We start from the raw sequence: 13,715 nt of genomic DNA on the forward strand, positions 1-13,715 counted from the left end.
TGCATATGTGGACCTGAGTGAAAACTATCTACAGCATACCCCTGCTGGCCCAGGGTGAGAACTTCAATACATAACAAGAGCGTTCCACCAGGCCGGAACCAGTGTTGAAAAGGCCCGGGTTCTGGTTGAGGGCAGGGGTGGGGAGTCTCAGGACAAATTTAGCCCATTTTGACATGCCAGGCCATTTTCCTAGACTATGCCCACCTGCCCCCAAACTGGACATCAGCATGTGACGTCAGGTGCACTGCAAGTACACAGATGGATCTTGCATCTAGAAAGCAGGATTGAACAGGCTGTGTGTCAGCTGGAGTGGAGGCAGGTTCAGTTCTCCTTGGTCACTGTCTCTCAACACCCCTGCGGGACAATGTTGGCAGTAAGGCACTCCTTGTCGGCTGGGATGGGAGATAGGACTTGCTGGGCTTCCTCCAGCAAAAACGTTTCCCACAGCAGCTTACAAAAATTAGCAGTAAAGTTTCATCACATTTTGAACATAGCTTTGGTTAAAAAAAAAGTTATCTAACAAATTAAGCGTCAAGTCAACCAATCGAAGAAGACGCGTTGCAGGAAAATGGTACTGTTTTTTGCAACGGGCAAGGACACTCTCAAGCTTTTCTTCTGCTCCTGTGTCACACTGTGGAGAGAACTATGGAGGTAATAAAATACATGCATTATCGACAAAATAGAAACGGCACACTCTTGGACGACTGTGCAAAAAAGTCTTCTGCCGTTTGTTTGTTTGTTTTAAAGTGGGTTATTTTCTTATAACAGATTCAGCAAAGCACTTTAATCCACTTTAATTGTACAAACCTAAATTTGTGGTTGGGACGCGGGTGGCACTGTGGGTTAAACCACAGAGCCTAGGACTTGCTGATCAGAAGGTCGGCAGTTCGAATCCCCACGATGGGGTGAGCTCCCGTTGCTCGGTCCCTGCTCCTGCCAACCTAGCAGTTCGAAAGCACGTCAAAGTGCAAGTAGATAAATAGGTACCGCTCCGGCGGGAAGGTAAACGGCGTTTCCGTGCGCTGCTCTGGTTCGCCAGAAGCAGCTTAGTCCTGCTGGCCACATGAACTGGAAGCTGTACGCCGGCTCCCTCGGCCAATAAAGCGAGATGAGCGCCGCAACCCCAGAGTCAGCCACGACTGGACCTAATGGTCAGGGGTCCCTTTACCTTTACCTAAATTTGTGGTATGTGATGGAATCCATCCCAAAAAATGGCCTGGAGGCATCACAATGAAGATGGTGAACGTAATGGGAAAGGTTTTCGAACATGCAAAAAGGAATGCACACGTTATGGTGGTTGTTATTGTTTATATGCCATTGGTTGCATCTAACTAACGTGCATTCCAAGTAGATCTAATTAAATTAATCCAAGCTAGGGTTGCCGTATGTCCGGAATTTTCCAGACATAGCCGGCAATCAGCCGTCGGAAGCAGTGTCCGGGCAAAAATAACTGAAACGTCCAAGAAAATCTGGACATATGGCAACCCATATCGGCAGTGTCGTTTTTGGTGGTTTTCATTAAAAATAGCTCAAAAAAATCATTTTTTTTTTTGAGATTTTGCAAAAAGAAGCAGCAACTTCAGGCAAACTATAAAAAAAGCCCAACGACTTTTCACTTTTTGAAATACGGCAACCCCATCCAAGTCTCTCATGTGCATTAATTTCAATGGGACTTCTCTACGATTAGCATTGGGTGCAGGTCCCTTATCTTTCCCTTCTCTCATTAGGCCGGAAAAATGCCTCCAGCAACTGGTTAGCTTTGAGCTATGTGCTCAGGGAAGATTTCTTGAAAATGATCTCTTAATTGTCATGGTGCTTCCTGCCAGACAGATGGCTGGCTTAATACTGCACACCTTTCACTAGCAGTGAATCTCTTGAAAGTGGCTCTCTTACTTAGTCATGTAGGAAACATTAATATCTCCTCTGCAAAGGGGAGTTTGACACTTTTTGTACTCAAGCCTAACTAACTGCATCTCTTAAAATAATAAAAATGCTGATAGCATCACATGCAACAGCTGGATGAGAGGAAGAAGATGCTTCTGCCAGATGTTGTTTCTCAGAAAGGAAGTTACCTGGATTTGAGCAAGCGGTTCCACTGGGAATGCCGGCGGAAGCCAATTGTTTAGGGTAAGAAAGCTGATTGTAGGGTTGCCATATTTTGAAGGGCAAAAATGAGAACACATTTGCCAACTTCTACTTTTAACTATGGATCAATATGATGACTCTACCCAGTGCTTTTTCCCCCCTTTAAAAATGTTTAGGGGGTACTCTCATTTTCCTACTCATATTGAAATACTGCCCTTCAATGAGGCCTAACTTAGATTCACAAAATGTTTAGGGGTATGCATACCCCTGCGACCCCCCAGAAAAAAAGCATTGGTTGTACCTTTATACTGGCTATGTTACATTTAAGGAATATCAGATTGTTTTCATCTTGACATGAGGCTCATACCAATTAAAAACCCAATATTTATTTACTGCTATACAGTACTTGCGACTAGTCTCTCTCTCTCTCTCTCTCTCTCTCTCTCTCTCTCTCTCTCTCACAAGATTTACACATTTTTGAGATTTTTAAAAAGTTTGCCTTGTTTGTAAAGAGGTAAAGGACCCCTGACAGTTAAGTCCAGACGCGAATGACTCTGGGATTGCGGCGCTCATCTTGCTTTACTGGCAGAGGGAGCCGGCGTACAGCTTCCGGGTCATGTGGCCAGCATGACTAAGCCGCTTTTGGCGAAACCAGAGCAGGGCACAGAAACGCTGTTTACCTTCCCGCCAGAGAGGTACCTATTTATCTACTTGCACTGGTGTGCTTTCGAACTGCTAGGTGGGCAGGAGCTGGGACTGAGCAACGGAAGCTCACCCTGTTGCGGGGATTCGAACCACCGACCTTCTGGTCGGCAAGCCCTAGGCTCTGTGGTTTAGACCAGTGTTTCCCAACCTTTTTTGGGCAAAGGCACACTTGTTTCATGAAAAAAATCTCGAGGCACACCACCATGCCAGATGGGGAAAGGTCACTTTTTACTTATGTAAAAAAAAAAAAAATAGTAACAGCATAGAAGGTAATGGTTAGGCTAGCATCCCTCTTCCAAATATGCTAGGTTTTTATTTGCAGGGACTGTTCTACATGGGAAAGCATTCAGCACTGTCATTCTCCCATCTGCCATCTGAATTGGTACTATTCTGGGTCAACTTACTCTGCTGCATGTGTAGATGAAAATGGCACCAAGTGTGGGGGAGGGGGCAGAACAGGTTTCAGATACAGGATATTAAGCATACACGTACTTCAGATTGAACTGGTTGCTTGCTTTGCAAGTTTTCATTTCCCAAATGACTGCCTTGGCAAGCGCAATACCTACCAGGCTCAACGCCGGTCTCGCGCTGCCGCTTCCCGCGCTCTCAAGGACCCGGGAGGAGGAAGGCGTGAAGGGAATCCCGAAGGCGCGAAAACCTCGCGCATGCGCAGGCCTTCCGCCTGCGACAGCCCAGTAGGCCGGCCGAAGCGAGCGGCGATGGGATGTGGGAGGGAGCTCGCTCGCCGTCCCGCGTGTGCCTATGTGGGGCACGTTACAGCCCCGTGACATCAGCGCCACGCAGGCAGCCAGGCAGGCAGACGGCGAGAGCCCCGCGCTGGGCGGCCTCTCCTCGCCGCCGCCGCCCCGCCTCTCGCCGCCCGCCTCGCCCGCCTCCCTCCCACGGCACACCAGGCAACGTCTCGCGGCACACTAGTGTGCCGCGGAACACCGGTTGGGAAACACTGGTTTAGACCACAGCGCCACCCGCATCCCATGATCACTCACAGTCAAGTAATATTGTCTTCCATGAATATGGTCTTAACAGTGTGTCTGTAAGTGACTGTTTTTACTTTTACCTTTATCTAATAACAATAAAAATAATACAGTCGTACCTTGGTTCTTGAAAGGAATCCGTTCTGGAAGTCTGTTCGACTTCCAAAAACATTCAAAAACCAAGGCGCGGCTTCCGATTGGCTGCAGGAGCTTCCTGCACTCAATCAGAAGCTGTGTCGGAAGTTTGGGTTCCGAAAAATGTTCACAAACTGTAACACTTCCGGGTTTGCGGTGTTCAGGAGCCAAAGAGTTCAAGTCGCAAGGCGTTCAAGAACCAAGGTATGACTGTAATTATTATTATTATTATTATTATTATTATTATTATTATTATTATTATTATTATTATTTTATTATTATTTATACCCAGCTGATCTGACTGGGTTGCCCCAGCCATTCTGGGCAGCTTCCAACATATATAAAAACATAATAAAACATTAAGCATGAGAAAACTTCCCTATACAGTGGTACCTCGGGTTAAGTACTTAATTCGTTCCGGAGGTCCGTCCTTAACCTGAAACTGTTCTTAACCAGAAGCACCACTTTAGCTAATGGGGCCTCCCGCTGCCGCTGCGCCGCTGGAGCACGATTTCTGTTCTCATCCTGAAGCTAAGTTCTTAACCCGAGGTACTATTTCCGGGTTAGCGGAGTCTGTAACCTGAAGCGCCTGTAACCTGAAGTGTATGTAACCCAAGGTACCACTGTACATGGCTGCCGTCAGGTGTCTTCTAAAAGTTGTATAGTTACTTATCTCCTTGGTTCGGGGGGGGGGGGGTCGCATAACTGCATACCCTCCAACTTGTCTCCAACAAAAATAGGGGGGCAGACAGGGTAAAAACTGCAAGGAAACAAATCAGGTAATAAGTTGTCATGGGACAAGAATCTTGTTCTAGATTAGCCACTCATGCCAGGTTTATGCTGAGAATCGCTCCCGCTTGGCTAATTGCCTTGCCCGTGAAATTGCAGTTTACCTTTTTAATTCTTCAAAGTGATGTTTCTGTTCCTGTTTTCCACCCAGCAAGGAACCTGTGTGTTTTGCCTAAGGATGATTTGGGAAACAGCCGCTGTTTATGTTTTCAGAGGGCTGCTCCAGACACCCTGCTTATGGAGCATTCGTGCTACACAAGGTCTACATGGAGGTTAAACTAGGTCCGGTCTTTATGGGTTGTGATTTGTTTGCAGGGAGGTTATACAAGACGCGGGTGGTGCTGTGGACGTGGGTGGACGCGGGTGGCGCTGTGGGTTAAACCACAGAGCCTAGGACTTGCCTATCAGAAGGTCGGCGGTTCGAATCCCTGTGATGGGGTGAGCTCCCATCGCTCAGTCCCTGCTCCTGCCCACCTAGCAGTTCGAAAGCACGTCAAAGTGCAAGTAGATAAATAGGTACCACTCTGGCGGGAAGGTAAACCGTGTTTCCGTGCACTGCTCTGGTTTGCCAGAAGTGGCTTAGTCATGACCCGGAAGCTGTACGCCAGCTCCCTCGGCCAGTAAAGCGAGATGAGCGCCGCAACCCCAGAGTCAGCTACTACTGGACCTAATGGTCAGGGGTCCCTTTACCTTTACTTATATGAGACGGAACGGTCATCCTGATTTCATTCTGTGCTGTTTATAAGATCTTCTCCTTAATCAATCGCCCCACACTTTCTAGTGCATCTCCACACCATTTTCTGATGTTCATTTGTTTTCAAGTGGATTTGTGGCACCGGGTCGGCAGAACAGGAACCTAAATTAACACTGCAAAGCTAAATTTCCAGTATGCATTTGAATTCCTCTTGCTGAATGCTGAGAGTTGACCAGGGAAGGCAAATCAGTCATTTTCATGCTGCTGCTTCTAGGCACCCTTCCTGCAATCCAATACCTGCATAGCATCTAAAAGGGCCTCATTTGAATGCCTACTTCCTCCCTCCTTTCCTAACACTGTGACCAGATGCAAAGTCTGTGGCTTCAAGAGCAGCCAAAAATACATTCCTTTCTCCCCAATTACTTTCTACACCACCTACGCCAGTGGTTTTCAACCAGTGTGCCGTGGCACCCTGGGGTGCCTTGAAGGGTGGTCAGGGTTGCCGTGGGCAACACTGGCCTCTGTCCCTCTTTCCTTCCCTCCCTTCTCTGATGCCTTCTCATGTCTCTGCCCATAGCTGTCAACTTACAGATTTGAAAATAATGGACCAGCAGCCTTGAAAATAAGGGACCAGCAGCCAAAATAAGGGATTTTCCAAGGAGGACAGTAATGTTCAACTTCTGAGCCCCTCCGAGCCAAAGGCAGAAAGCCCAGCCAGCAGCCAAATGAAGCCTCAAGCGGTGGTTCCTACAGCGCAGCAACCCAGCAAAGGGGATGCAGCAAGGAAAACCACCGTCACCTTTCTGCTGGGAAGCACTGAGCAAAGGTGAATCCCCAGGCAACACGTCCAAGTTCTTAGACTCTTTATTGGGTGAGCAACGCAGCCAAGCAACACAGTTGGAGCCTTCCTCCTCCCTGGCCGGAAGGGAGGGAGGGAGAGGAGCTGCTTCCTTTGAAACCCAGGAAATTTAAGGGACATCATCAATAAGGGACAGCAGCGGGACACAGCGCTGGGATAAGGGACTTTCCCACCAAATAAGGGACGCTTGACAGCTATGTCTCTGCCTCCCAAAGGCGTCTGTGGGTTCTTGCGGGCACACACACTAAACCCTGTCTGTGGTGCCTACCCTTTCCACAAAGGATGAGACAAGAGACCAGAGTATGGGTTCAAATTGGCCACAACTTTATTGTGCTTCAGAAGTGAGAACTTGACACAGGCCTTGGCAGGTAACCCTCTCAGCCTGTGAAATATACTTGGAGTCGAGAGTGGATTTCATGCTCTTTATTCAGCTCATAGTGGTGAGGAGGCCAGCCCCAGAGTCATCATTTGCCTGGGGAGCTTCTAGCCAGAGCTGCTGCAACAATTTCCTCCCTCCCTTCCCCACAAGTGGGCGGGGCTTGCGGCACCGAGCGGGGGCTCACCTGGGCAGGTGCCTCCCACCTGTTTGGGCTAGCCTTTGACCCACCCTCGGCCAGGGAGGACAATGGACGGCCAGCTGGGGGTGGGGCTAAGGCCATAGAAAAGCGGCTGACCCCTTTGTACAAGCCTCTTTTGGTTTTCTTCCTTCCAGGAACACCCACCCACCCTCCCTCAAATTAATAATTTTGTTATGTACTGAAGTTCTCACCCTGGGCCAGCAGGGGGATACTGTAGATAGTTTTCACTCAGGTCCACATATGCAAATAAGGGATTGAAAGTGACATTCAGTGATTGGATAGTTACAGAAAATGGTTACAGTTGTGTTGTAGTGGAGCTCTATATAAGCAGGCTGGCTGAGCCCTTCAGTTCAGTTCTGTTCTGGCCTGTGAATAAACAAGAGCTGTTTGAAGAATCGCTGTGTCGTCTGATATATTCACCCACAACTTAACAGTATGCATAACCCTAAACATTTTGTGAATCTTTGTGCTTTTGCCCTTTAACTGTATATCTGCAACCCAAATGTCTCTAAGCACGCTCCTGATTCCTGTGTTGCAGCCAAAAGCTGGTGCTTTTTGACTTTGGCATCTTTTTCCTGCTGGCAAACCCAAGTAGCTTTTCCAAACCCGGAAAGGACGCTCAATTGATTTTTCCAAACCTGTAGAAAGGTACGAGCCCTCTTAGATGCAGCTCCATATGATCTCCGCTGCGTGACTTAATCCAATCTCTGGCACACGCCCGCCAAGCCAAAGAAAACAAACTCTAGACTGCCTTCCTTTTAATTCTTTTTTTGCCGACCCTGATCTTCCTTTTGCTGGGAAAATATGCATTCAGGCTGCTTACTGAAGAAGGCCTTGGAGGAGAGAACTGGAGAACATCCTCTTGGGTCATAAAATATGAGGAGTAAGGCCCCCCCCCCACGCCAAATCTTACTCTTGGCTGCCCTGCGGCTTTTAATTAATATAGATTGTATCTATATCCATTAGAATGGTGGATAATACTGGAAAGAATTCCATCTCAGTGGGACTTATGGCCCCCTTCCCTCAAGTCATTTCCAGATAAGAGATTATAATTGTTGCCGGAGTTTGCCTGGATCAGTGTGGTTCAAACAGCAATAATCCACTGTTGCAAATGTGGGGCTCTATTTATTCAGGGAACAAATTGAAAAACAGGAGGCAAGGAAACGCCTGGTCATGTTAATTGGAAAGAAGACAATCCTTCACATTATAAAGTAGAATAATTATATAGTGCAAACACAGCTGCGGTTTGAGACCCTTAATCTGATTACTAAAGTGTTAGCAAGTAGAGTTTCCTCTGAGGAGCAACACACACATTCGTGGCGTCCCGTTCCTGGCTTGCGAGAATGAGACATCAGCTGCATAAATGAAATAAATTACATTTAAATGAAGTAGAGTCCCTCCAGGAGTATGGCCGCTGCTAGCCTGTTCAAGAGAATGCCACAACCCCAAAGGGATTGGAAATTAAAAGGAATTGTTGTTGTTGTTGATTAGTCGTGTCCGATTCTTTGGCGATCTGGCTTCTTTATGGTCCAGCTCTCACTTCCATACATCACTACTTGTTGTCTTTGTCCATGGAGTTTTCTTGGCAGGGATACTGGAGTGGCTTGCCAGTTCCTGCTCCAGGTAGATCACGTTTCGTCAAAACTCTCCACTATGACCTGTCCATCTTGGGTGGCCCTGCTTGGCATAGCTCATAGCTTCTCTGAGTTATTCAAGCCCCTTCGCCATGGCAAGGCAGTGATCCATGAAGGGGTACAAGGAAATAGTTGCTTCTAATGCAGACGTTTGCCGACATTCAGTTTTGCAAAGTTTTCAACAGGGATGGGGAACATGCGGCTGTCCTGTTGCTGCTGGGCTGCACATCCCATCACCCCTGACTGCTGGCCATGCTGTCCAAGGGCTGATGGGAGTTGGAGCCCATCAACATCTAGAGGGCTCCATTTCTGGCCACATGATGTTATTACATTATAAAAGCTAGCCAGGTCTCAGCCTGTTTGGTACCTGGATTGGAGAGTGCCTGGGAGCTGCATGTAAGCCACTCTGAGTTACGCAGGTGGCGCTGTGGTCTAAACCACTGAGCCTCTTGGGCTTGCCGATCAGAAGGTTGGTGGTTCGAATCCCCACGACAGGGTGAGCTCCCATTGCACTGTCCCAGCTCCTGCCAACCTAGCAGTTTGAAACCACTTCAAAGTGCAAGTAGATAAATAGGTACCGCTTCAGCGGGAAGGTAAACGGCGTTTCGGTGCGCTGCTCTGGTTCGCCAGAAGCGGCTTAGTCCTGCTGACTACATGACCCAGAAGCTGTACGCCGGCTCCCTCGGCCAATAAAGTGAGATGAGCACCGCAACCCCAGAGTCGGTCACGACTGGACCTAATGGTCAGGGGTCCCTTTACCTTTATATAGGATTGCCTTCAGACAGCCTGGGGGTTTGCATAACTCCATATCCTCCAACATTTCTCCAATGAAAATAGGAACGTCCTAAGGAAAAGCAGGACATTCGGAGATCAAATTTGTAAATTTGAGACTGTCTCTGGAAAAATAGGGACACTTGGAGGGTCTGGCTTTCACTCCCACTTAACAATTACATGAAAATTATGGGATGCGTGGGATATGGAACAGGGGGTATGTGTCAGAAGTAGTAAGAATTAAAAAACATAAGAAGGGAAAATGAACATATGTCTCATTTGGTTGTGAGCCGATCGCTCCCACCCTACCAAGGCCTGTATCCATTCTTCTAAGGAAGCTTAGCTTTGGCTAAAGTCATTGTTTCACCAATCCTCTCCTGCCCCCCCCTCCTCTCTTCCATAGCTGAGGTCTCTCTGGTTTCAAAGTCTTTCTGTAATTAGAAGGAACAGCTTAAATCCTGACTTCAAACATAAAGCCACCAATCTGCTATGTAAACAGAGAGCTTGAATGAGCTCCCAAGGGATTCTTTAAAATATGTTATCCTGACCCATGGCGGGAGAGGGGGGTGGGGAGAGAGAGCGAGAGCACAAATGTGGAGTGAATCAAGCCCTTTCATTGATGTAGAGCTAGCAAGGAAGCAGGCAGATCCAGGAGGCCGGGCAAGAAGCTGCCCTTCTGCCATATTGCAAGGTTCTCCAGCGCTGTAACAAACAGCTGAAATCGGTCCTGTGTAAAAGCTTGAATGTATCTGCACCCTAGAAGCATAACTGGAGGAAAGGGTGGGTGGGAAACAGGGTAATTTCAGACCCTCCAAGTGTCCCTATTTTCCAGGGACAGTCCCAGATTTACAGAAACCATCCTGGATTCTGATATGATCCCGGAATGTCCCCATTTTTCTTAAAGGTAAAGGGACCCCTGACCATTAGGTCCAGTCGTGTCCGACTCTGGGGTTGTGGCGCTCATCTCGCTTTATTGGCCGAGGGAGCCGGCGTACAGCTTCCGGGTCATGTGGCCAGCATGACTAAGCCGCTTCTGGCGAACCAGAGCAGCACACGGAAACGCCATTTACCTTCCCGTCGGAGCGGTACCTATTGATCTACTTGCACTTTGATGTGCTTTCGAACTGCTAGGTTGGCAGGAGCAGGGACCGAGCAATGGGAGCTCATCCCATCGTGGGGATTCAAATCACCAACCTTCTGATCGGCAAGTCCTAGGCTCTATGGTTTAACCCACAGCGCCACCCGCATCCCATGGCGCCACCCGCGTCTCGTTTTTCTTAGGATGTCCCTATTTTCATTGGATAATTGTTGGAGGGCATTGAGTTATGCAACCCCCGAGCCAAGGAGATAAGTAACTATACAACGTTTAGAAGATGTCTGAAGGCAGACCTGTATAATGTTTTATTATTGTTATGTACTAAGATTGGGTCCTAGAACAATAGGCAGGTAGGATCCTAGAATGCAACAACCTGATTGGCCTGAAGGAGCAGCCCAATCAGACCCCAGGAGGAAATTAATCAGCCTATTAGGCCAGAAGGATCCTAGAATACAACAACTGATTGGCCTGCAGGAGCGGCACAATCAGGCTCCAGGAGGGAAGCAGAAGCAGCCAGTCAGATGGGGCTCATTGTGTAAATAATGTATATAAAAATCCTGATGTTTGCGGGGGGGGGGGAGGATTCATTCACTGTTTTACGAGCTGCAATAAAGAGCATGAAATCACTTCATGAATCCAAGTATATTTCAATTATGTTTTTGTATATGCTGGAAGCTGCCCAGAATGGCAGGGGCAACCCAGTCAGGTGTGGTGGCAAGGTATAAATAATAAAATTGTTATTATTATGCAATAGGATTTCCCTATTTTAATTGGAGAAATGTTGGAGGGTATGTAATTTGTCCCAAAGTATATTCTGGAAGAGGTCCACAAGAGGCTTCAGAACCGTCTGCTATGTTTAGAGTGGTAGAAAATACTGTTAAAAGGTGGTGGAGTTTCGTTCTATAGAGACGTTCTTTCAAAAATGCCAGGTGAAAAGCCACAGAAAAATGTAACAGTCTATTGGATGAGGCCAATGTCTATTCTAGCATCCTGTTCTCACAGTGGAGGACCAGATGCGTGTGGGAAGCCTGTGGTTCTGAGCAACTGATATTCAGAAGAACTTCTGGTCAGCCACTGTGAGGACCACTGCTATGGAGAACACCTTCTTTTTCCTCTTCTTTGGAGATCACTCGTAGCTGAGTAAGATGGTCTTCCATGAACACAGTCTTAACAGTGAGTCTGTAAGTGACAGTGGAGGCCAATTCTGGATCCACACATCCTTCCACAGTGGAGACATAGGTTTCCAGGCGGGAGTTGATCACGGTGAAGGTTTGCCAAGTGTACCTTCCTCCTAGCACGTTTCTCCCTTTCATCCTGAGTTTGACTGCCTTCAAAGTCAATTATACCTTTGGTAAAGGCAGTTCTCCAATTGGAGCACTCACAGGCCAGTGTTTCTCAGTTGTCGGTGTTTATACTACATTTTTAAAGATTTGCCTTGAGAGAGTCTTTAAACCTCTTTTGTTTACCACCAGTGTTACGCTTTCCAGTTTTAAGTTCGGAATAGAGTAGTTGCTTTGGAAGACGGTAATCAGGCATCCGAACAACATAACCAGTCCAACGAAGTCAGCAACCAGGTCCCGCCAAGCCATCGGTGTTGAAGCACCCACCAGAAGTGCATAGCGGAGGGAGACTAACTCCTCCAGTTACACACAAACAAGCACAGACCATTGGCTTATGCCATGGGTAGGCAAACTAAGGCCCGGGAGCCGGAGCCGGCCCATTCACCTTCTAAATCCAGCCTGCAGACAGTCCGGGAATCAGCATGTTTTTACATGAGTAGTGTTATGTACTGAAGTTCTCACCCTGGGCCAGCAGGGGGATACTGCAGATAGTTTTCACTCGGGTCCACATATGCAAATAAGGGATTGAAAGTGACATTCAGTGATTGGATAGTTACAGGAAATGGTTACTGTTGCGTTGTAGTGGAGCTTTTATATAAGCAGGCTGGCTGAACCCTTCAGTTCAGTTCTGTTCTGGCCTGTGAATAAACAAGAGCTGTTTGAAGAATCGCTGTGTCGTCTGATATGTTCACCCACAACTTAACAAGTAGAATGTTAAAATGTATCTCTGGGTTATTTGTGGGGCTTAGGAATTTGTTCATTATTTTTTCCAAAATATAGTCCTGCCCCCCACAAGGTCTGAGGAACAGTGGACCGGCCCCCTGCTAAAAATGTTTGCTGACCCCTGGCTTATTATGCACACAAGTTCAGTCTCCTCACTTGCTATCAGATCATGGATGTGGGAGATCTTACTACAGGCTTCCTCAACCTCGGCCCTCCAAATGTTTTGAGACTACAATTCCCATCATCCCTGACCATTGGTCCTGCTAGTTAGGGATCATGGGAGTTGTAGGCCAAAAACATCTGGAGGGCCGAGGATGAGGAAACCTGTCTTACTATGAACTGACCTGGCTTTTAAAAGCAGCAGCAGTCGGTACAAGGTTGGTGGACAGGACAACCAGCTTCAGGGGCGATGGCAGAAGATTGCACTTCCCTTTGTCCTCATTATGAGACTTCTGTGCCTCAAAAAATTGTTTAGAATAGCGAAGGGCAGATTTCAGGCTTGTAGAATCTTTGTACAGTGGTACCTCGGGTTAAGTACTTAATTCGTTCCGGAGGTCCGTTCTTAACCTGAAACTGTTCTTAACCTGAAGAACCACTTTAGCTAATGGGGCCTCCTGCTGCCGCCACGCCGCCGGAGCACGATTTCTGTTCTCATCCTGAAGCAAAGTTCTTAACCTGAAGCACTATTTCTGGGTGAGCAGAGTCTGTAACCTGAAGCGTATGTAACCTGAAGCGTATGTAACTCGAGCTGCCACTGTATTTTACTAGAAGCCCTGAGATCCCTCAGCCATACCCTCCAACATTTCTCCAATAAAAATGGGGACATCCTACCATACCCTCAAAACATTTCTCCGATGGAAATAGGGACATCCTAAGGAAAAGTGGGATATTCCAGGATCAAATCTGAAACTCGGAAGTCTTCTGTAAATCTGGGACTGGAAAATAGGGACACCTGGAGGGTTTGCCCTCAACTAGAGCCAGGTGCAAAAGTAAAAAATAAAAAGGTAAATACTTAAAAATAAGGAATATGGTGCCTTTGAGCTCAGGGCTTGGGGATTTGTTCTGAGCACCAGAAAATGAGCAGACCTCACACAATAATCCATTCTTGGTTACCTTAAGACTTTCTTTATCACAGCAGATTGGCGTACGCCTGGGGGGTAGGGAGAATTATTTTGCTGTGGCTATTGTAAAGCAATTGGGAGCCAGGAATCCATGCTGATCTCCCGCAAATTACCAGGAGATGTGCTACTAGAGCTTACATTTTTGCATCTATCCCAAATTCAACATGTGTGCCTTGTGTGGCTTTTTGTT

The 13,715-nt window shown here is 47.3% G+C and overlaps 1 long non-coding RNA gene across 1 annotated transcript in view; it reads left to right on the top strand.

The window, feature by feature from the left end:
• Positions 1–13,715, top strand: part of LOC310693619 — a 159,279-nt gene that overhangs the window by 103,239 nt on the left and 42,325 nt on the right. The window contains exon 2 of the long non-coding RNA XR_014519276.1: positions 879–965. This is a non-coding gene — a long non-coding RNA (uncharacterized lncRNA). The remainder of the gene's footprint in view (positions 1–878; positions 966–13,715) is intronic.

This window comes from Podarcis liolepis, assembly GCF_965112155.1.
Source record: "Podarcis liolepis genome assembly, chromosome: 1".
NCBI classification, from domain to species: domain Eukaryota; kingdom Metazoa; phylum Chordata; class Lepidosauria; order Squamata; family Lacertidae; genus Podarcis; species Podarcis liolepis.